Here is a 23200-nt window from a genome sequence, read left to right on the forward strand (position 1 = left end):
GATGGGGTTGTACATTTTTTTATAAAATAAAAGGTAAAAAAAAAGCTCTATTCAAGTACAGTAGAGGGGGAGGGGTGGATTAGAGGGAGGTTTATTCCTAGGGTGAAGATTCACTTGTTATGTTCAGTTGAAGTGTACAGTGGGGCAAAAAAGTATTTAGTCAGTCACCAATTGTGCAAGTTCTCCCACTTAAAAAGATGAGAGAGGCCTGTAATTGTCATCATAGGTATACCTCAACTATGAGAGACAAAATGTGGAAACAAATCCAGACAATCACATTGTCCGATTTTTGAAAGAATTTATTTGCAAATTATGGTGGAAAATAAGTATTTGGTCAATATCAAAAGTTCATCTCAATACTTTGTTCTATATCCTTTGTTGGCAATGACAGAGGTCAAACGTTTTCTGTAAGTCTTCACAAGGTTGTCACACACTGTTGCTGGTATGTTGGTCCATTCCTCCATGCAGATCTCCTCTAGAGCAGTGATGTTTTGGGGCTATCGCTGGGCAACACGGACTTTCAACTCCCTCCAAAGGTTTTCTATGGGGTTGAGATCTGGAGACTGGCTAGGCCACTCCAGGAACTTGGAATGCTTCTTACGAAGCCACGCCTTTGTTGCCCGGGCAGTGTGTTTGGGATCACTGTCATGCTGAAAGACCCAGCCACGTTTCATCTTCAATGCACTTGCTGATGGGAGAAGGTTTGCACACAAAATCTCACGATACATGGCCCCATTCATTCTTTCATGTACACGGATCAGTTGTCCTGTTCCCTTTGCAGAGAAACAGCCCCAAAACATGATGTTGCAAACCCCATGCTTCACAGTAGGTATCGTGTTCTTTGGTTGCAACTCAGCATTCTCTCTCCTCCAAACATGACGATTTATGTTTCTACCAAATAGTTCTACTTTGGTTTCATCGGACCATATGACATTCTCCCAATCCTCTTCTGGATCATCCAAATGCTCTCTAGCAAACCTCAGATGGGCCCGGACATGTACTGGCTTAAGCAGGGGGACATGTCTGGCACTGCAGGATCTGAGTCCCTGGCGGCGTAGTGTGTTACTGATGGTAGCCTTTGTTACGTTGGTCCCAGCTCTCTGCAGGTCATTCACTAGGTCCCCCCGTGTGGTTCTGGGATTTTTGCTCAATATTCTTGTGATCATTTTGACCCCATGGGGTGAGATCTTGCGTGGAGCCCCAGATTGAGGGAGATTATCAGTGGTCTTGTATGTCTTCCATTTTCTAATTATTGCTCCCACGGTTGATTTCTTCACACCAAGCTACTTGCCTATTGCAGATTCAGTCTTCCCAGCCTGGTGCAGGTCTACAATTTTGTTTCTGGTGTCCTTTGACAGCTCTTTGGTCTTCACCATAGTGGAGTTTGGAGTGTGACAGTTTGAGGTTGTGGACAGGTGTCTTTTATACTGATAACAAGTTCAAACATGTGCCATTAATACAGGTAATGAGTGGAGGACAGAGGAGACTCTTAATGAAGAAGATACAGGTCTGTGAGAGCCAGAAATCTTGCCTGTTTGTAGGTGACCAAATACTTATTTTCCACCATAATTTGCAAATAAATTCTTTCAAAAATCAGAGAATGTGATTGTCTGGATTTGTTTCCACATTTTGTCTCTTTATAGTTGAGGTATACCTATGGTGACAATTACAGGCCTCTCTCATCTTTTTAAGTGGGAGAACTTGCACAATTGGTGGCTGACTAAATACTTTTTTGCCCCACTGTATCTAAACCAAAATGTTTGTATGAGTTTTGGATAGTTTAGAAGGTTTATTACCTCTTTTTTATTGCTGTTTCCAAGACGGGGAGACCCACTTTCTCATAGTGACCAGTGACCACTGTCACATGTCCATTATGGCAAATGCTTCGGGAAAAGAAAACTACAGATTTTGTTCTGTTTTAGGCTCAGTTCACATACACCATATTACCAAAAGTATTGGGACGCCTGCCTTTACACGCACATGAACTTTAATGGCATCCCAGTCTTATGCCCTGTAGACATGTGCATTTGTTTTCGTCCGAATGCATTTTCGTCCGAATTTCAGGTATTTTCGTTATCAAAAGTGCAGAATACGAAAACCAAAAGATCCGACATAAACAAATGCTTTATTTTCGTTTTCGTTGCGACAACAGTTCGTTATAGATAGGAGATTCAACATGACGCTGACAATAACAATCTGTGTCTATCGAACCTGTGCTCGAATGTCCCTAACCTTAACTCTATTAGTCCAAGATTATTCTACATAGAGAGAAAAGATTCAACATAGAGAGAAAAGATTCGACATAGAGAGAAAAGATCGCTGCTGGAATTGGGTGGGGGAAGTAAAATAAAAATAATGATGATGATGAATGTTATTGGCCGATTGTAACCAAAGAGGAGGAGCAGTAAAATAGCTAGAACTAAGTACACAGGTACAGCCAACTTACTTTCACTTACAATTTGCTAGCAGAGAGAGACACACACTGAATCAGTTCAGAAGACAGTCAATCTTAGCTGGTCCGTTTGTCAGAGAACCTGAATTATTTAGCAATTAAGCATAAGCACAGCAGCAGAACAATAGTGAAGCAAGCTACAGTTCAACTTAACTTTTTCATAATAATCTGCTGCTATTGTGTTAGTGTTGTGAATTTGATAGTGATACTAGTGTTGCCAGTGTTGTGATAGCCTCAGAGGCTGCCCGTGTTGTGGGGGAGGGTTTATTATTATAGATTCTATATTATAATGCCATATCAATATCTGACACAATGTCGCATGCCACGCCCGCCATTGCACTTGGAGATTGAGAAACAAATGTGAAAGTTGGCTGACTGTTGGGGTAGAGTAGACCATTGAACATGAACGACGAAGATTCGACAAAGCAACGAAAAACATACAAACTGTCGAAAGTTCTAAGAAGATTCTAAGGAGCAGCTAAACTGTATGACGCTGCAATCGTACATTTCCGGTCAAATGCATCCGCCCATAGGCTATAGAGAAATTCTACTGTTTGTTGACTAGTAAAATAATTAATAAATATAATTATTACTAGTCATACAACGTTAGAATTCTACTACAGCTAGCTTGTAGGAAAATTCGACCGGAAATGTACACGTACAGTTTAGCTGCTCTGTTGAATCTTCTTTGAACATTCGACAGACACCATAAGCCTTCAATGACAGATTCGACCTTAGTTAATTTGGATTTTCGGACGAATGCTTTTTTTAACGAAAAATGAAATGATTAAAAATGAATTTCAGGAGTAACTAAATAAATTTATTTTTCGGACGAAAACGAAATTCCGAAACAAAATATTTCAGTGTGGACATGTCTAATGCCCTGTACACACGATCGGACATTGATTGGACATTATGACAACAAAATCCATTGGATTTTTTCCGACGGATGTTGGCTCAAACTTGTCTTGCATACACACGGTCGCACAAAGTTGTCGGAAAATTCGATCGCTCTGAACGCGGTGACGTAAAACACATACGTCGGGACTATAAACGGGGCAGTGGCCAATAGCTTTCATCTCTTAATTTATTCTGAGCATATGTGGCACTTTGTGCGTCGTATTTGTGTACACACAATCGGAATTTAAACAATCGGATTTTGTTGTCGGAAAATTTTATAGCCTGCTCTCAAACTTTGTATGTCGGAAATTCCGACGGAAAAAGTCCGATGGAGCCCACACAGGATCGGAATTTCCGACAACACAAACCGATCGCACTTTTTCCATCGGAAAATCCGATTGTGTGTACAGGGCATTAGTCCGTAGGGTTCAATATTGAGTTGGCCCACCCTTTGCAGCTATAACAGCTTCAACTCTTCTGGGAAGGCCTGGTTTGCACTCTCCACTCTAATTCATCCTAAAAGGCATTTTATCAGGTTGAGGTCAGGACTCTTTGCAGGCCAGTCAAGTTCCTCCACCCCAAACTCACTCATCCATGTCTTTATGGACCTTGCTTTGTGCACTGGTCCAAATCATGTGGTAGAGGGGGGGTTATGATGTGGGGTTGTTCTTTTAGGGATTGGGCATGGCCCCTTACTTCCAGTGAAGGGAACTCCTAAGGCATCAGCATTCCAAGACATTTTGGACAATTTCATGCTCCCAACTTTGTGACAACAGTTTGGGGATGGCCCCTTCCTGTTCCAACATGACTGCGCACCAGTGCACAACAAGGTCCATAAAGACATGGATGAGCGAGTTCGGGGTAGAGCAACTTGACTGGCCTGGTCCTGACGTCAACCCGATAGAACACCTTTGAGATGAATGCAAACTTCATGCCAGGCTTTCTTGTCCACATCAGAGCCTGACCTCACAAACGTGCTTCTGGATAATTGGTCAAATATTCCCATAGACACACTCCTAAACCTTGTGGACAGCCTTCCCAGAAGAGTTGAAGCTGTTATAACTGCAAAGGGTGGGCCAACTCAATACTGAACCATACGGACTAGGACTGGGATGCCATTAAGGTTCATGTGCATGTAAAGGCAGGCGTCCCAATACTTTTGGTAATATAGTGTATGTCTGGCCGTGGTTTCAGAGCAGTTTTTTAAAAGGAATCCGGTACGGTTTTGTTCACTGGTTCAGGTGCGATTCAGGTGCAAATCTTTACTTGAAATCGCACCTTAACCAGGCTGAAAAATGCACAGGACTCTTTTTAAAAATGGATCGCGGCCGCCCTGGACATATGTGAACCGGTGTTCTGCCGAGAAAGTTCCTGTCGGCGGATAAGGACCCCCCTCTACTGCGCAGGCGCAGCGCCTGCGCAGTAGGAGTCGGCGGAAATAGCCGAAGCGAAATAGACTAGAAATCAGCTGAATACGGCGCCTGTAAGAGGGCCCCTCGTCACGCTTCGCTTGCCATGCTTCGGGCACGGCCTCGCTTCGCTCGCCACGCTTCGGGCACGGCCTCGCTTCGCTCGCCACGCTTCGGGCACGGCCTCGCTCCGCTCGCCACGCTTCGCTGCGCTCGGCACTTTTTTATTTTCCCTCTGAGTCCACTTGGATGGTGGGGCTTGAACCTGGACCCAGGGTGCAGGCGCCGTGTACAGCTGATTGAAGTTTTTCATCTTCAGCTATTTTTGGCGGCTCCTAGTCATTCGTACTGCGCAAGGGCAGCACCTGCGCAGTACAGGGGGGTCCTTATCCGTCGGGGGAACTTTCTCTGCAAGACACCGGCACCATTGAAAGTTGTTTGAATCACATGTTATGTGAATCGGATGCGTTTCAAAACTAATCAAATTTGCATATTTGTGAACCAAACCTTAAGGTACAGGTTATCAGGGCTGATTTCCGGCAAAAGCACTGATGAACAGATCTACTGTCATATAAAAGGAAAAAATTCTGGCGCTCCAAATAATGTGATGCCCTTGGTAAAATGGTATAGCAGTAGCTCTAATAGCAAGTGCTTTTAGATCAATACTATGATCTAATATAAAAAGGAGGGAGCCATCCTCAGAGGGTCTTTGGTGCCTCTGTGAACAAGTGAGAAAGCAAGAGAGGGGGGAGGCGCCAACTAGATCAATCCTACTGGTTTCAGTATATCTGTGTAAGGTGGAGGTGAAGATGCCCATCAAAGATTGAAATATCCCGAGGTGCTCTGATGCTGCTCTGCGGGATCCGGTATCTATCCGTCGGTCGTGGGGGTGTTGTATTCGGTTACAGGCTTCTGTGTATTGTGCACTCGACAGGAAGCTCCACGCTGACCACTCTGGTCATGGTGGCCAGAGGCCACTAGAAGGAGCTGTGAGCTCCGAGCGCGTAGCCTGTACATTTCCTGCAATCCCCAGCTTGGATGCCCGCCCTGCCGTGGTGACGTCACTTCCGCTTTCGCATTCCAGACAGGTTAGCATGGAGCTTCCTGTCAAGCGCACACTACACAGAGGCCTGTGACCGAATACAAGACCCCCACGACCGAGAGATAGATACCGGAACCCGCAGAGCGGCATCAGAGTACCCCAGGATGTTTCAATCTTTGATGGGCATCTTCACCTCATGGACTTGTAAGTATACACCTTTATGCCCTGTACACACGACCAAACTCCGAAGGTCTCTCCGACGGAACTCCATTCAAGCGGTCTTGCCTACACATGGTCAAACCAAAGTCCGACCAAAGTCCGACCGCCCCGGAACTAGGTGACGTACAACATGTACGACGGGACTAGAAAAAGGAAGTCCAATAGCCAGTAGTCAACAGCTTCCGTCTCGTACTTGCTTCAGAGCATGCGTCGTTTTTGGTACCTTGGAACAGCATACAGACGATCGGTTTTCCAGAGAAGAATTGTTTGGGAATATTTAGAACATGTTCCATTTCTAGGTCCGTCAGAATTTTCAAAAAAAAAGTCAGATGAGGCATACACACGATCGGAATATACAATGGAAAGCTTCCGTCTGACTTTTTCTGTCGGACATTCCACTCGTGTGTACACGGCTTTACACGGATATACTGAAACCAGTAGGATTTATCTAGTTGGCGCCCCCCCCATCTTGCTTTCTGACCAGTTCTACTGTATGTAGCTGTACAAAGGAGACTGGACCCAAACTATGAGCAAATATTATGAGCTTTAAAAAAGGATAAGTTCACCTTTGTGGGTGCAAATGCAGGGTTTTGCAGACTGTCAGTGTAAGCTGTCTGCTTGTACCGCGTAGGAGCAGGTAGTCACACACTGACAGGAAGCATTAAAGTGGTTGTAAACCCTTACAGACCACTTTGTGCTACAGGTAAGCCTATAAGGCTTACCTGTAGGGATGAGCCGAACACCCCCCAGTTCGGTTTGCACCAGAACCTGCGAACGGACCAAAAGTTCGCACGAACGTTAGAACCCCATTGACGTCTATGGGACTCGAACGTTCAAAATCAAAAGTGCTCATTTTAAAAACTAATTTGCATGGTATTGTCCTAAAAAGGGTTTGGGGACCCGGGTCCTACCCCAGGGGACATGTATCAATGCAAAAAAAAACTTTTAAAAACGGCCGTTTTTTCGGGAGCAGTGATTTTAATGATGCTTAAAGTAAAAAAAAAAAAGTGAAATATTCCTTTAACCACTTGCCGACCGGGCCATAGCCGAAAGACGGCAACAGCGCGGTCGGCTAGTTCTGGGTGGACGTCCATGGACGTCCTCCCAGAATACTGCTCTCGCGCGCCCCCTGGGGCGCGCACCCGAGAACTTCCGTGACCGCCGGGTCCGGAGGACCCGGCGCATCACGGATCACGGTAAACGGCCGCAGATCGCGGCCGTTTACCATGTGATCGCTCCGTCAAATGACGGAGCGATCACATGTCAACAGACCGGCGTCATCTCATGACGCCGGTTCCTCCCTCCCCTCTCTGTACCGATCGGTACAGTGCGAGGGTAGAGGGGGAGGGATCGGATGGCAGCACCGCTGTGTGCTGTATGTGTAGTGCCCACAGCGGTGCTCAGTGACAATTGCTGTCACATCCATCCATCCCTCAATGCTCAGCCATCCCTGCAATACTCTGCATAATACCCTGCAATACTCTGCATAACACCCTGCAATACTCTGCCCTATACCCTGCAATACTCTGCATAACACCCTGCAATACTCTGCATAACACCCTGCAATACTCTGCACTATACCCTGCAATACTCTGCATAACACCCTGCAATACTCTGCACTATACCCTGCAATACTCTGCATAACACCCTGCAATACTCTGCACTATACCCTGCAATACTCTGCATAACACCCTGCAATACTCTGCACTATACCCTGCAATACTCTGCATAACACCCTGCAATACTCTGCATAACACCCTGCAATACTCTGCATAACACCCTGCAATACTCTGCACTATACCCTGCAATACTCTGCATAACACCCTGCAATACTCTGCATAATACCCGGCACTACTCTGCATTATACCCGGCACTACTCTGCAATATACGCGGGCACTACTCTGCAATATACCCTGCAATACTCTGCAATATACCCCGCAATACTCTGCAATATACCCCGCAATACTCTGCAATATACCCCGCAATACTCTGCAATATACCCCGCAATACTCTGCAATAGCCCGCAATACTCCGCAATTTTTAACCAGTTCCCGCCCACAGTCATATGACGTCCCTGACTTTGAGCGGGTATATCTGAATGATGGGTGCAGCTACAGGCATCATTCAGATATCAGCTTTTTCAGCCAGCGATTTCCTACACCATAGGAATGATCATAGCTGCTGTTCCACTGCTTGATCATTCTTATGGGAGGCGAGAGGGGACGCCCCCCCCTTCCCGCCACCCTCCGGTGCTTCTACCGACTCACCGCTACGATCGAAGCCAAGATCGTTTTTTTTTATTATTATTTCAGGCTTCCCAGCCTAGAGGTGAGATGTGGGGTCTTATTGACCCCATATCTCACTGTAAAGAGGACCTGTCATGCCATATTCCTATTACAAGGATGTTTACATTCCTTGTAATAGAAATAAAAGTGATCAAAAAATTTTTTGGGGGGGAAAAAGTGTCAAACTAAAATAAATAAAGTAAAATAAACAATAAAAAAAAAAAAAAAAAAATTTAAAGCGCCCATGTCCGTGTGCTCGCATGCAGAAGCGAACACATACGTAAGTCCCGCCCACATATGAAAACGGTGTTCAAACCACACATGTGAGGTATCGCTGCGATCGGTAGAGCGAGAGCAATAATTTTGGCCCTAGACCTCCTCTGTAACTCAAAACATGTAACCAGGAAAAAATTTTAAAGTGTCACCTATGGAGATTTTTAAGTAGCGACGTTTGGCACCATTCCACGAGAGTGTGCAATTTTGAAGGGTGACATGTTGGGTATCTATTTACTCGGCGTAACTTCATCTTTCACATTATGCAAAAACATTGGGCTAACTTTACTGTTTTGTTTTTTTTTAAAGCACAAAACTGTTTCTTTCCCCAAAAAAACGCGTTCGAAAAATTGCTGCACAAATACCGTGCGAGATAAAAAGTTGCAACAACCGCCATTGTATTCTCTAGGGTCTTTGCTAAAAAAAATATATATAATGTTTTGGGGTTCTATGTAATTTTCTAGCAAATAAATTATGATTTTTACATGTAGGAGAGAAATGTCAGAATTGGCCTGGGCGCTCCAGAACGCCTGGAGATGCTCCCCTGCATGTTGGGCCTCTGTATGTGGCCATGCTGTGTAAAAGTCTCACATATGTGGTATCGCCATACTCGGGAGTAATAGCAGAATGTGTTTTGGGGTGTAATTTGTGGTATGCATATGCTGTGTGTGAGAAATAACCTTCTAATATGACAATTTTGTGAAAAAAAAAAAAAAAGAAAAAAAAAATCTTGATTTTGCAAAGAATTGTGGGAAAAGATGACAATTTCAAAAAAACTCACCATGCATCTTTTCAAATACCTTGGAATGTCTTCTTTCCAAAAAGGGGTCATTTGAGGGGTATTTGTACTTTTCTGGCATGTTAGGGTCTCAAGAAATGAGATAGGCCGTCAGTAATTCAGGTGTGATCAATTTTCAGATATTGGCACCGTAGCTTTTGGACTCTCTAACATTCACAAAGACCAAATAATATACACCAAGTTGTACTTATTTTTACCAAAGATATGTAGCGGTATAAATTTTGGCCAAAATTTACGAAGAAAAATTACTAATTTGCTAAATTTTATAACAGAAACAAAGAAAAATTCATTTTTTTACCAAATTTTCAGTCTTTTTTCTTTTATAGCGCAAAAAATAAAAAACCCAATGGTGATTAAATACCACCAAAAGAAAGCTCTATTTGTGTGAAAAAAAGGATAAAAATTTCATATGGGTAAAGTGTTGTATGACTGAGTAATTGTCATTCAAAGTGTGAGAGCACCGAAAGCTGAAAATTGGTCTGGTTAGGAAGGGGGTTTAAGTGCCCAGTGGTCAAGTGGTTAAATATCGTACCTGAGGGGTGTCTATAGTATGCCTGTAAAGTGACGCGTGTTTCCTGTGTTTAGAACAGTCCCTGCACCAAATGTCATTTTTAAAGGAAAAAATCTCATTTAAAACTGCTTGCGGGTTTAATGTAATGTCGGGTCCTGGCAATATGGATGAAAATCAGTGAGACAAACGGCATGGGTACCCCCCAGTCCATTACCAGGCCCTTTGGGTCTTGTATGGATATTAAGGGGAACCCTACACCCAAATTAAAATAAGGAAAGGTGTGGGGCCACCAGGCCCTATATACTCTGAACAGCAGTATACAGGCGGTGCAAACAAGACAGGGACTGTAGGTTTGTTGTTAAGTAGAATCTCTTTGTAATTTTGAACGGGTACATTTTTAACGTGTTTAGCTCCAGCCAAAAAATCTTTTTTAAGCTTTTTGGAAAACATAGGGAAGGGTTATCACCCCTGTGACATTTGTTTTGCTGTCTTTCCTCCTCTTCAGAAGATTTCACCTCACTTTTTGTCCCAATGGATTGGAAAGCATCAGTGGAAAGGAGAAATGTTTTTCCCATATTAACTCTTACAGGAGAGAATTTCCCTTCCTAGGGGTAGATTTCATCTCACTTCCTGTTGTCTCCTTCCGTTTGCAAGTAGGAGTCGTTTGTAAGTTAGTTGTTTGAAAGTAGGGTCCTGCCCTATATACTCAGCAGAAATTTGGGCCTTAGGTGTTGCTGTGGCCACAACACTGTAAGCCCTCACAGGGCCCTGCTGTGAAATATTAGATCAAGAATTGTAATTACATGCCCCTGTTGAACAGGAGCTGAAAAATTAGGCCTTAGGCACTGGTGCTGGTGCCACAACACTGCAACCCCTCACAGACACTCTAGTTGGAATGCAGGAACGAGCCCTGCTGCAAAGTATTGCATCAAAAATTGTAATTACACGCCCCTGTTAAACAAGGGCTGAAAAATTGGGCCTTAGGCACTGGTGCTGGTGCCACAACACTGCAACCACTCACAGACACTCTAGTTGGAATGCAGGAACGAGCCCTGCTGCAAAGTATTGCATCAAAAATTGTAATTACACGCCCCTGTTAAACAGGGGCAGAAAAAATGGGCCTTAGGCACTGGTGCTGGTGCCACAACACTGCAACCCCTCACAGACACTCTAGTTGGAACGCAGGAACGAGCCCTGCTGCAAAGTATTGCATCAAAAATTGTAATTACACGCCCCTGTTAAACAGGGGCAGAAAAAATGGGCCTTAGGCACTGGTGCTGGTGCCACAACACTGCAACCCCTCACAGACACTCTAGTTGGAATGCAGGAACGAGCCCTGCTGCAAAGTATTACATCAAAAATTGTAATTACACGCCCCTGTTAAACAGGGGCTGAAAAATTGTGCCTTAGGCACTGGTGGTGGCGCCCAGAACCAAAAATGTTCTTACAAGCTATCAGCGTGATGATTGAGGAGGAAGAGGATAATTACTCAGGGATAGTCACTCAGCATCAGCATAGGCAGTCTTTGAAGGGATCTGAGATTTCAAAAAAAATTATTCGGTTACATCAGCATCAGGTGCTTGGTAGCTGGTGGTGATCCAAGACTGATTCATTTTTATGAAGGTCAGTCGATCGACCGAGTCAGTGGACAGACGCAACCTGTGATCGGTTACCACGCCTCCAGCAGCACTGAATGTGCGTTCCGAAAGAACGCTGGATGCAGGACAGGCTAGTAGCTCAATTGCATACTGTGCAAGCTCTGGCCAGTGATCCATCCTCAATACCCAGTAACCCAGAGGATTTTCGGTGGGAAAGGTGTCCAAGTCTGATCTTGCCCCTAGGTATTCCTGCACCATGTAAAACAGACGCTGGCGATGGTTGCTGGAACCGATCATACCTTGGGGCTGCGGACCAAAAAATTGTCTGAACGCATCGGTCAGACGGCCACCTTCTCCACCGCTCCTTCTTTGACTGACCGAAGCCTCAGCAACACGTTGTCCAGAAACAGGAGTTTGTAACCTCCCAGTCTCTGGGAACGCGTTGCACAGACCTTTCTGCAAGGCCTCCCGAAGATTTTTCATCCTCTGCTCCCTCTGCGATGGCAAGATAAGGTCCGCAACCTTACCCTTGTAACGTGGATCAAGGAGGGTTGCCAGCCAGTATTGGTCCTTCTCCTTGATACCACGAATACGAGGATCCTTACGCAGGCTTTGCAGGATCAGGGAGGCCATGCAGCGTAGGTTTGCTGAGGCATTCGGTCCGGAGTCCTCTGGGTCACTAAGGACGACATGGTCCGCAGCCACCTCCTCCCAGCCACGTACAAGTCCATGTGTTTCTTGGGACTGATCCCTTAAAGACTGCTGCTGATGCTGAGTGCCAGGCTCCACCTCCATACTGACACAATCTTCCTCCTCCTCCTCCTCCTCCTCCTCCTCCTCGTCCTCTTCCTGTGTGATCGGCGGGCACGCAGGAACACTGTCTGGATAAAGGGGACCTTGAGAGCTAAGGAAGTCCTCCTCTTCCTGCCTCTGTTCTGCCTCAAGTGCCCTGTCCATTATTCCACGCAGCGTGTGCTCCAATAGGTGGACAAGGGGGACAGTGTCACTGATGCATGCACTGTCACTGCTCACCATCCTCGTGGCCTCCTCAAATGGTGACAGGACAGTGCATGCATCCCTGATCATGGCCCACTGGCGTGGGGAAAAAAAAACAAGCTCCCCTGACCCTGTCCTGGTGCCATAGTCGCACAGGTACTCATTGATGGCCCTCTGCTGCGTGTGCAGCCGCTGCAGCATGGCCAACGTTGAGTTCCCACCTGGTGGGCATGTCACAGATTAGGCGGTTCTTGGGCAGGTTAAACTCCTTTTGGAGGTCCGTCAGCCGAGCACTGGCATTATATGACCGGCGGAAATGCACACAGACTTTCCTGGCCTGCCTCAGGACATCCTGTAAGCCCGGGTACCTGCCCAAGAACCGCTGCACCACCAAGTTAAGGACGTGAGCCAAACAGGGCACATGGGTCATTTGTCCCTGTCGGAGGGCAGAGAGGAGGTTGGTGCCATTGTCGCAAACCACCATTCCTGCCTTAAGTTGGCGTGGCGTCAACCACCTCTGAACCTGCCCCTGCAGAGCTGACAGAACCTCTGCCCCAGTGTGGCTCCTGTCCCCCAAGCACACCAGCTCAAGCACCGCATGGCATCTTTTGGCCTGTGTACTTGCGTAGCCCCTTGAACGACTACGGAGCACCGCTGGTTCCGAGGAAGAGGCCATGGAGGAAGAAGAAGAGGAGGGGGTGGAGGAGAGAGGTGTGTCACAATCATTAGCATTTTGGAGGCGTGGTGGCGGAACAACCTCCAACACTACTGCACCTTGTCCTGCATCCTTCCCAGCTGCCAGCAGAGTCACCCAATGCACCGTGAAACTTAGGTAACGTCCCTGTCCATGCCTGCTGGACCATGAGTCAGCGGTAATATGCACCTTACCGCTGACCGCCCTGTCCAGCGAGGCATGGACATTGCCTTCCACATGCTGGTAGAGAGCCGGAATCGCCTTCCGTGAGAAAAAGTGGCGTTTGGGTACCTGCCACTGAGGAACCGCACATTCCACAAACTCACGGAAGGGGGCAGAGTCTACCAACTGAAAAGGCAGCAGTTGAAGTGCTAGCAATTTTGCCAAGCTAGCATTCAACCGCTGGGCATGTGGATGGCTGGGAGGAAACTTCTTTCGGCGGTGCAGCAGCTGGGGCAGGGAAATTTGCCTGGTACAATCTGACGTCGGTGTACCAAAATCAGATTGCCCACAAGTACTTGGCTGTGACACACCTAATTCTACACCTTCATTCCTCTCAGTGCAGGTCTCAGAGAGGACTGAAGGTCTAGTGGGGTTGGAAATCTCAGCTGATGAGGAATCAAGGAGAGGTCCTCTTTGTTCTTTGGTGTGGGTCTTTTAGATACGCTTGCCAACGAACTGCATGGCAGGTCAACATATGTCTGGTCAAGCATGTGGTACCCAAGCGGGAGATGTTTTGGCCACGCGAGATACGCTTGAGACATATGTTGCAAATAGCAGCGGTGCGATCTGATGCACTCGTCTCAAAAAAGGCCCACACCAAAGAACTTTTTGAATAACGCGCAGAGACTGCAGCGCCCTGCACATGTGGAGCTTTGGGGTGTGATGCAGTCAATGTGCTGCCCTTAGGCTGGACCCTGGAGGGCATCCTGTCTCGTTGGTGATGTGCCGCCTCCTCCTCCTCCTCCTCCTCCTATCAGGCACCCACGTTGAGTCAGAGACCTCATCATCCCCTCCCTCCTCATCACTGGAGCAAACCTGGCAGTATGCTGCAGCAGGGGGAGCATGACTGCCAGATTGCTGTCCTTCTTGGGCACCCCCTCTGTCCGTGCTCATGTTACTGCCTTCATCGAGCTCAGTATCATCATCAGAGCCTTTCAAACGCTGGGCATCCTCCTGGAGCATGTACCCAACACTGTGGTCAAACAGTTTGAGGGACTCCTCAGGAGGACATGGTGGGGCTAGGGAAGGAGTCACTGATGACATTGAGCCGAGGGAAGAGGCCGCTGCTTTGCCAGACAAAGTACCCTGGGCATGGGTGAGAGAGGATGAGGAGGATGAGGACGGCTTGGTCATCCACTCGACCAAGTCTTCCGCATGTTGCGGCTCAACACGGCCAGCTGCCGAAAAAAATGCCAAGCGTGTCCCATGGCCACGTGCTGATGAGGATGCACCGTCTCCACGACCAGCACTAGACACAGAGCCTGCTTGCCCTCTCTTATTGGCTTGTGACTGTCTGCCTCTCCTTCTTGGCCTTCCAGACATACTAATGGCCTGTAGCTGCACTAAGCTGGGATATATATATATATATATATATATATATATATGTACTGATACTGCAGCTAGCAAAATCAACTGCCTGCCTGTAGTATGAGAACACCACCAACCTTCTACAGGTAGCTTTAGCTGAACACTGTGAGGTGGACGCACCCCACTAACTTGTAGGTTTAGCTGAACACTGTGAGCAGGACGCACTGCACTAACTGTAAATAGTCTAGCTGCCTGACTGTGGTACTAATAGGATCAAAAGAACACCAGCAATTTTCTTCAGGTAGCTGTATTTACTGTAACAAGACAAGCCTGCCTGTCAGTAAGAAGATAACAGAAACAGATCTAGCTGAACACTGTGAGCAGGACGCACCCCACTAGCTTGTAGGTTTAGCTGAACACTGTGAGGTGGACGCACCCCACTAACTTGTAGGTTTAGCTGAACACTGTGAGCAGGACACACCCCACTAACTTGTAGGTTTAGCAGAACACTGTGAGCAGGACGCACTGCACTAACTGTAAATAGTCTAGCTGCCTGACTGTGGTACTAATAGGATCAAAAGAACACCAGCAATTTTCTTCAGGTAGCTGTATTTACTGTAACAAGACAAGCCTGCCTGTCAGTAAGAAGATAACAGAAACAGATCTAGCTGAACACTGTGAGCAGGACGCACCCCACTAGCTTGTAGGTTTAGCTGAACACTGTGAGGTGGACGCACCCCACTAACTTGTAGGTTTAGCTGAACACTGTGAGCAGGACACACCCCACTAACTTGTAGGTTTAGCAGAACACTGTGAGCAGGACGCACTGCACTAACTGTAAATAGTCTAGCTGCCTGACTGTGGTACTAATAGGATCAAAAAAACACAAGCAATTTTCTTCAGGTAGCTGTATTTACTGTAACAAGACAAGCCTGCCTGTCAGTAAGAAGATAACAGAAACAGATCTAGCTGAACACTGTGAGCAGGACGCACCCCACTAGCTTGTAGGTTTAGCTGAACACTGTGAGGTGGACGCACCCCACTAACTTGTAGGTTTAGCTGAACACTGTGAGCAGGACGCACCCCACTTGTAGGTTTAGCAGAACACTGTGAGCAGGACGCACTGCACTAACTGTAAATAGTCTAGCTGCCTGACTGTGGTACTAATAGGATCAAAAGAACACAAGCAATTTTCTTCAGGTAGCTGTATTTACTGTAACAAGACCAGCCTGCCTGTCAGTAAGAAGATAACAGAAATGGATCTAGCTGAACACTGTGAGCAGGACGCACCCCACTAACTTGTAGGTTTAGCAGAACACTGTGAGCAGGACGCTCTGCACTAAATGTAAAAAGTCTAGCTGCCTGACTGTGGTACTAATAGGATCAAAAGAACACCAGTAATTTTCTTCAGGTAGCTTTATATACTGTAACAAGACAAGCCTGCCTGTCAGTAAGAAGAGAACAGGAACGGATCTAGCTGAACACTGTGAGCAGGAAGCACTGCACTAAATGTAAATAGTCTAGCTGCCTGACTGTGGTACTAATAGGATCAAAAGAACACCAGTAATTTTCTTCAAAATACTGTAACAAGACAAGCCTGCCTGTCAGTAAGAAGATAACAGGAACGGATCTAGCTGAACACTGTGAGCAGGACGCACTGCACTAAATGTAAATAGTCTAGAAGATAACAGGAACGGATCTAGCTAAACTGAATACAGTGTATATATATATATATATATATGCAACACCTGGGATGCATATATATAGACAATACACTTTAAGTGCAGCTAACTGACTGACTGTCCTGCCTAATCTAGCTAACTCAAATGAAATGACACTGTCTCTCTCTCTCTCTATTTCTCAGCACACCGGAACACACTGCACAGGGCCGCCGTGCAGGCGGCCTTATATAGTGTGGGGCGTGTACTAAATCCCCTGAGCCATAATTGGCCAAAGCCTCCTTGGCTTTGGCCAATTACGGCTCTCTGTTAAGGCGGCGCTGTGATTGGCCAAGCATGCGGGTCATAGTGCATGCTTGGCCAATCATCAGCAAGCAATGCACTGCGATGCCGCAGTGAATTATGGGCCGTGACGCGCCACACGAATTTGGTGCGAACGGTCCATATCATTCGCAATTCGACGAACGATCGAACAGCCGATGTTCGAGTCGAACATGGGTTCGACTCGAACACGAAGCTCATCCCTACTTACCTGTAGCTACCCCTATATTTGCATGTGCTGACTGACGTCATCGGCACATGAGCACTGACAGAAACTGAAGCAATGGCACGTATGTGCCATTGCTGTAGTGAGTGAGCCGTTACTATGCGCATGCGCGGTAGTGACGCCATCGTGGCTCCGGCCAATCACAGCACTGGAGCCGCGATACCCGGAAGTAACCCCCGGGAGTGATGTCAGCTGCCAAAGCAGTGTACAGGCACCACAACGAGAGCTTCGATCTCAGGTGAGTATTACATAATGAGCTAGTATGCTACGCATACTAGCTCATTATGTCTTTGTCTTGCAGGTGTTAGTTTTTTTGTTTTTTTTTTAAAGTGGGTTTACACCCACTTTAATGAACTACCTAAAACGCTCAACAGCGCCCTGGTAGTTGAGAACTACGGTCAGGTCCATAAATATTGGGACATTGACACAATTCTAATCTTTTTGGCTCTATACACCACCACAATGGATTTGAAATGAAATAAACAAGATGTGCTTTAACTGCAGACTTTCAGCTTTAATTTGAGGGTATTTACATCCAAATCAGGTGAACGGTGTAAGAATTACAACAGTTTTTATATGTGCCTCCCACTTTTTAAGGGACCAAAAGTAATGGGACAGATTAACAATCATCCATCAAACTTTCACTTTTTAATACTTGGTTGCAAATCCTTTGCAGTCAATTACAGCCTGAAGTCTGGAACGCATAGACATCACCAGACGCTGGGTTTCATCCCTGGTGATGCTCTGCCAGGCCTCTACTGCAACGATCTTCAGTTCCTGCTTGTTCTTGGGGCATTTTCCCTTCAGTTTTGTCTTCAGCAAGTGAAATGCATGCTCAATCGGATTCAGGTCAGGTGATAGACTTGGTCATTGCATAACATTCCACCTCTTTCCCTTAAAAAACTCTTTGGTTGCTTTCGCAGTATGCTTTGGGTCATTGTCCATCTGCACTGTGAAGCGCTGTGCAATGAGTTCTGAAGAATTTTGCTGAATATGAGCAGATAATATTGCCCGAAACACTTCAGAATTCATCCTTCTGCTTTTGTCAGCAGTCACATCATCAATAAATACAAGAGAACCAGTTCCAATGCCAGCCATACATGCTCACGCCATGACACTATGACCACCATGCTTCACTGACGAGGTGGTAAGCTTTGGATCATGACCAGTTCCATTCCTTCTCCATGCTCTTCTCTTCCCATCACTCTTGTACAAGTTGATCTTGGTCTCATCTGTCCATAGGATGTTGTTCCAGAACTGTGAAGGCTTTTTTAGATGTTGTTTGGCAAACTCTAATCTGGCCTTCCTGTTTTTGAGGCTCACCAATGGTTTACATATTGTGGTGAACCCTCTGTATTCACTCTGGTGAAGTCTTCTCTTGATTGTTGACTTTGACACACATACACCTACCTCCTGGAGAGTATTCTTGATCTGGCCAACTGTTGTGAAGGGTGTTTTCTTCACCAGGGAAAGAATTCTTCCGTCATCCACCACAGTTGTTTTCCGTGGTCTTCCGGGTCTTTTGGTGTTGCTGAGCTCACCGGTGCGTTCTTTCTTTTTAAGGATGTTCCAAACAGTTGATTTGGCCACACCTAATGATTTTGCCATCTCTCTGATGGGTTTGTTTTGTTTTTTTCAGCCTAATGATGGCTTGCTTCACTGATAGTGACAGCTCTTTGGATCTCATATTGAGAGTTAACAGCAACAGATTCCAAATGCAAATAGCACTCTTGAAATGAACTCTGGACCTTTTATCTGCTCCTTGTAAATGGGATAATGAGGGAATAACACACACCTGGCCATGGAACAGCTGAGCAGCCAATTGTCCCATTACTTTTGGTCCCTTAAAAAGTGGGAGGCACATATACAAACTGTTGTAATATCTACACCGTTCACTTGATTTGGATGTAAATACCCTCAAATTAAAGCTGAAAGTCTGCAGTTAAAGCACATCTTGTTCGTTTCATTTCAAATCCATTGTGGTGGTGTATAGAGCCAAAAAGATTAGAATTGTGTCAATGTCCCAATATTTATGGACCTGACTGTATAAGCCGATAGTGGCAAAAGCTGCCGTTACTTCGTTACTTGTAGTTCTCACATTCACAGAACTCTGTGAATGAATGAAGCAGTCGGATAGACAGAACCCTGCATGCCCATGTTTTTAAAATTGTGACAGTAAGGGCGAGGAGAAGATCCCTTACTTGCTGTCACAATGAAGGATCGGGGGGCTGCTGAAACAGTAAAATGTTACACGTTACACCCTGAATATGCGTGTAACATGTAACATGTTAAGAAAGGTGAAATTATCCTTTAAAGAACTAAACTCTCTCAATCAAGATGAAACAATTTTTAATCCATATGCTACTAATATTAGTAAATAGATACTGTATATTAGATACTGTATATTATATTTATGTATTTTAAACTTTTTTTTTTGTTCATTTCTCCAGTTGCTTTCTGGGTTCTGACCTATGCCAAAATGATGTCATACATCCAAATAGTCTTCATGGGATTTTTTTTTTTTTATCCTGAAAGGGGAGGAGGAGCTTTCTCAGCTAAGCACATCCTCCTGCCTGCATGTCTGAGCTAAGGGCAGTTGGATTCTAGGAAGTAAATACTACATGAATCATCTCCTCTTACTCAAGATGGCCACAGCTAGAAATGCTAGGGGGTGTTTTTGAAGCAATTTCTCAACAATATAAAGCATGGAGACATGGATGGATGGGGGAGTTTGCTGTGAATGTTAAAAATGAATTAAGTAGTGTTTTCAGTTTGGGGTGCTCAGATTACAGTTCAGTTCCACTTTAATAATATAGCAAAACCATCCAACACCACAAACGGTATAAGCATTTGTGAAACACACGTGACAAAGGAAATCTACTAAAAAAAGACCTGCAAACTAACTATGATATACTATATACAGGGGAAAAAAAAACTGGTAATGCAGGGACAGGCAGGAGGTGCAAGAAACAGAGGGTGAAACAGTCCAGGAAGGAGGCCCAAGCAGGTAACAACTACAAGGGAACAAATAGAGGCAGCAGGATCAGGGTAACAGGATTGGGATGTTTGACACCCAAGGTAAAGTGCTGAGGCACTGTGAAATGCTAGCAGAGGGCCAAATACCCTTCCAGCAGGCAGCATGGGATGGAGGCGAATTGCTGGGATCTGCTAGCTACTGGAGGACACCCACTGGTGGACACTGGGACTATAACCTCAGACATCTCAAGTCTCCCGCAAGGTGCGGGAGTCTCCCGCATTTCTGCGACATCTCCCGCACACCAGCAAGCGCCTCACGAACTCCCAGGAATGAATGGTGTGGCGAGGAACAGCTGTGAACATCGATCCCTTTTGTATTGATTTTTAGATGACTGCTGCTTCTCCTTCTCTCCCTCCTGTGGCTGTCAGCTAAAAAGCTATACAGGGAGATTGGTGATCACAACTGTCCCTCCTGCTGCACCGATCATTCCTGGCTGTTCTGTGTGCTCCTCCCCCGGCCCCCTCCATGTCCTTCTCTGCCCCCCCTGTTCTCCTCTGGCCCCCTCCGAGTCCCTCTCTGCCCTCCCTGTTCTCCTCCGGCCCCCCATGTTCTCCTCTGCCCCTCCTGTCCTCCTCCTCCACCCCCCCGTCCCCCCGCAGCCGGCTCCCCTCCTCTCCTCTTCCGCCGGCTGCAAGGGGGGTGGGAACTATGTCAGGGATAGGACACAGTGTGCAAGATCGCTCCTGTGTCCTGTGATAACTGAGCAGAGTTTACTCTGCTCAATTTATGAATGAACAGGAGCCTCTGTCTCCTCTTCATTCATCTTTAGCGCTGAGAAAGTGACTGGGGAATCTGTGTCCTCAGTCCCTTTGTCTGTCTCAAAGGGGAGATGTCAGGGTTCTGTTTAGAATCCTGACATCTCACCAAAGCCCCCCAAAAAATAAAAAATAAAATATTGTAAAAAAATTCAAAAAAATGAAAAAGTGTAAATAAATTTAATAAACTATTGACACCACTCTCCCCTGCCCTACCAACACTGTGCACTGCCCCAACCCCCTCCTCCAAAAGCATTGTGAAAAAAAATGAAATTAAAATTGGCGAAGCGCCACCTCCCTGAATTTCGTTTTTGCAGGTTGGGATGTCTGTAACCTTCATATCCAGGAACCACAGTGCCATAAGTAGGTAATCCAGTTCCCAACAGCGGTCTTATGCCCCGTACACACGGTCGGACATTGATCGGACATTCCGACAACAAAATCCTAGGATTTTTTCCGACGGATGTTGGCTCAAACTTGTCTTGCATACACACGGTCACACAAAGTTGTCGGAAAATCCGATCGTTCTGAACGCGGTGACATAAAACACGTATGTCGGGACTCTAAACGGGGCAGTAGCCAATGGCTTTCATCTCTTTATTTATTCTGAGCATGCGTGGCACTTTGTGCGTCGGATTTGTGTACACACGATCGGAAATTCCGACAGCAAGGTCCTATCACACATTTTCCGTCGTGTGTACGGGGCATAACTGTCTTACCCATTTTGACTTCACTACTTAATAAGTAGCTCACCTGGAAAACATATGTAGCCAGTAAAGTCTTAATAGTCTGAATTCCTATACTGCCAACTTGTTCTACATCAGTAAATCACTAGGTAGTGAGACCAAGGTAAGGATGAAAGGCATAGAGTCTGCTTACTTTCTTTATTTACTAGCCAGGGTTAAAAAGAAGATTAAAATAATATTTTAGAACAGTTGATAGAAAATCTTAATAGGAATATTATGCATACCTACAGTATATCCGGACAACAGGTGGAGCTTTAGGCCCCATTTCATTTCCAGTTTTTTCCACAGCTCAATAGATAATACAGAAATTTGCATACACAAGTGAACTAATCAGTAATCAGAACATTGGGATCCCCCTCCACCTTCTCCCCTTCCTTCATTCGGCTCCCACTAAGGACAAGGGTGTCAAACTCCATTTCATCATTGGCCTCATCAGCATTATGGTTGCCCTCAAAGGGCTGATTGTATCTGTAAGACTAGATGTCCTGAGTCCCCCACCCTCCCTTACATCACAGTGCACCCACTGCACCCCCCTTACCTTGTGCTGCTGCCAGGAAGGAGCTGGGAAGCAGAAAGTGCAGGGTCTGGAGGAGGACCAGAGGAGGGCTGGAGTCATCTGCTGCAGTCTTTTACATGCTGAGATCAGGGAAGGTGGAGACAAGGGGGTACTGTAACTGTACAGAGAGGCGCGGGATCTGTGATGGAGTTCTGTCCTCCTCCCTGCTCCCAAATGCTGAGACGGGGGTGGGGGGAGAGGCAGGCCTCTCTGCGGCTGCACAAAGAAGTGCAGGATCTGGCAGAGGTGTTCTGTCCCCCTCCCTGCTGCCAACTTCTGAGACAAGGTGGGGGTGGAGACGAGGGGGGTGCCACAGCTGCAGGAGAGGTGTGAGGGCCACTTAAAATGACCTGGTGGGCCGGATACAGCACCCAAAGGCCTTGTGTTTGACACTCTAAGGCAGGGGTCTCAAACTGGCGGCCCTCCAGGTGTTGCAAAACTACAAGTCCCATCATGCTTCTGCCTGTGGGAGTCATGTTTGTAACTGTCAGCCTTGCAATGCCTCATGGTACTTTTAGTTTCACAAGAGCTGGAGGGCCACCAGTTTGAGACCCCTACTCTAAGGTTTCAGTCAGATACAGGGAATCCCCATGTTAAAAGGAGACAATTTCTGCTTTTCTCTCTTTTTGGAAAGGACATAGTGCTCTGGTTTTCTCCGTCACACATCTGATAAACTAAAAACAGTTAAATAGAATATTCATTTAAAATGTTGTTAAAATAAAATTTACCCCAAATCATTATAGCTTATGTTTAAGTAAATGGCTGTTATGGCCATAATTAAAAATCACAAAGTGTAGTCTTAGTTTGAGTATTTTAATGTGTTGTGGAAGGGAAACATTGGTCTGTGTTATCCTTGGCACCCCAGTCAAGCATAAAAACAGAAAGTAATCATTTCAAGCATACAAGCTAATAATCCGCCTTGAACGCTTCTGTTGGGGCATTTCACAATAAAATCTAATATACGATTTTGAAAGGAAACTGGCTTATCTGTAAGTTGCAAACACAAAGCAAATTTATTATGAGTCAGGCACAATGGGAATTATTTACTGTTCAGCTATAATTCCATTTACTATAATATATTGTTTTTACTGGAAAGAAATGCTGTTAAAGTCATGACACCGGACAGAAAAAAAAACATATTGTTCTTTTAATTAAATTTATTTAAAAAAATC

This window comes from Aquarana catesbeiana, linkage group LG06 (genome assembly GCF_042186555.1).
Source record: "Aquarana catesbeiana isolate 2022-GZ linkage group LG06, ASM4218655v1, whole genome shotgun sequence".
NCBI lineage: Eukaryota > Metazoa > Chordata > Amphibia > Anura > Ranidae > Aquarana > Aquarana catesbeiana.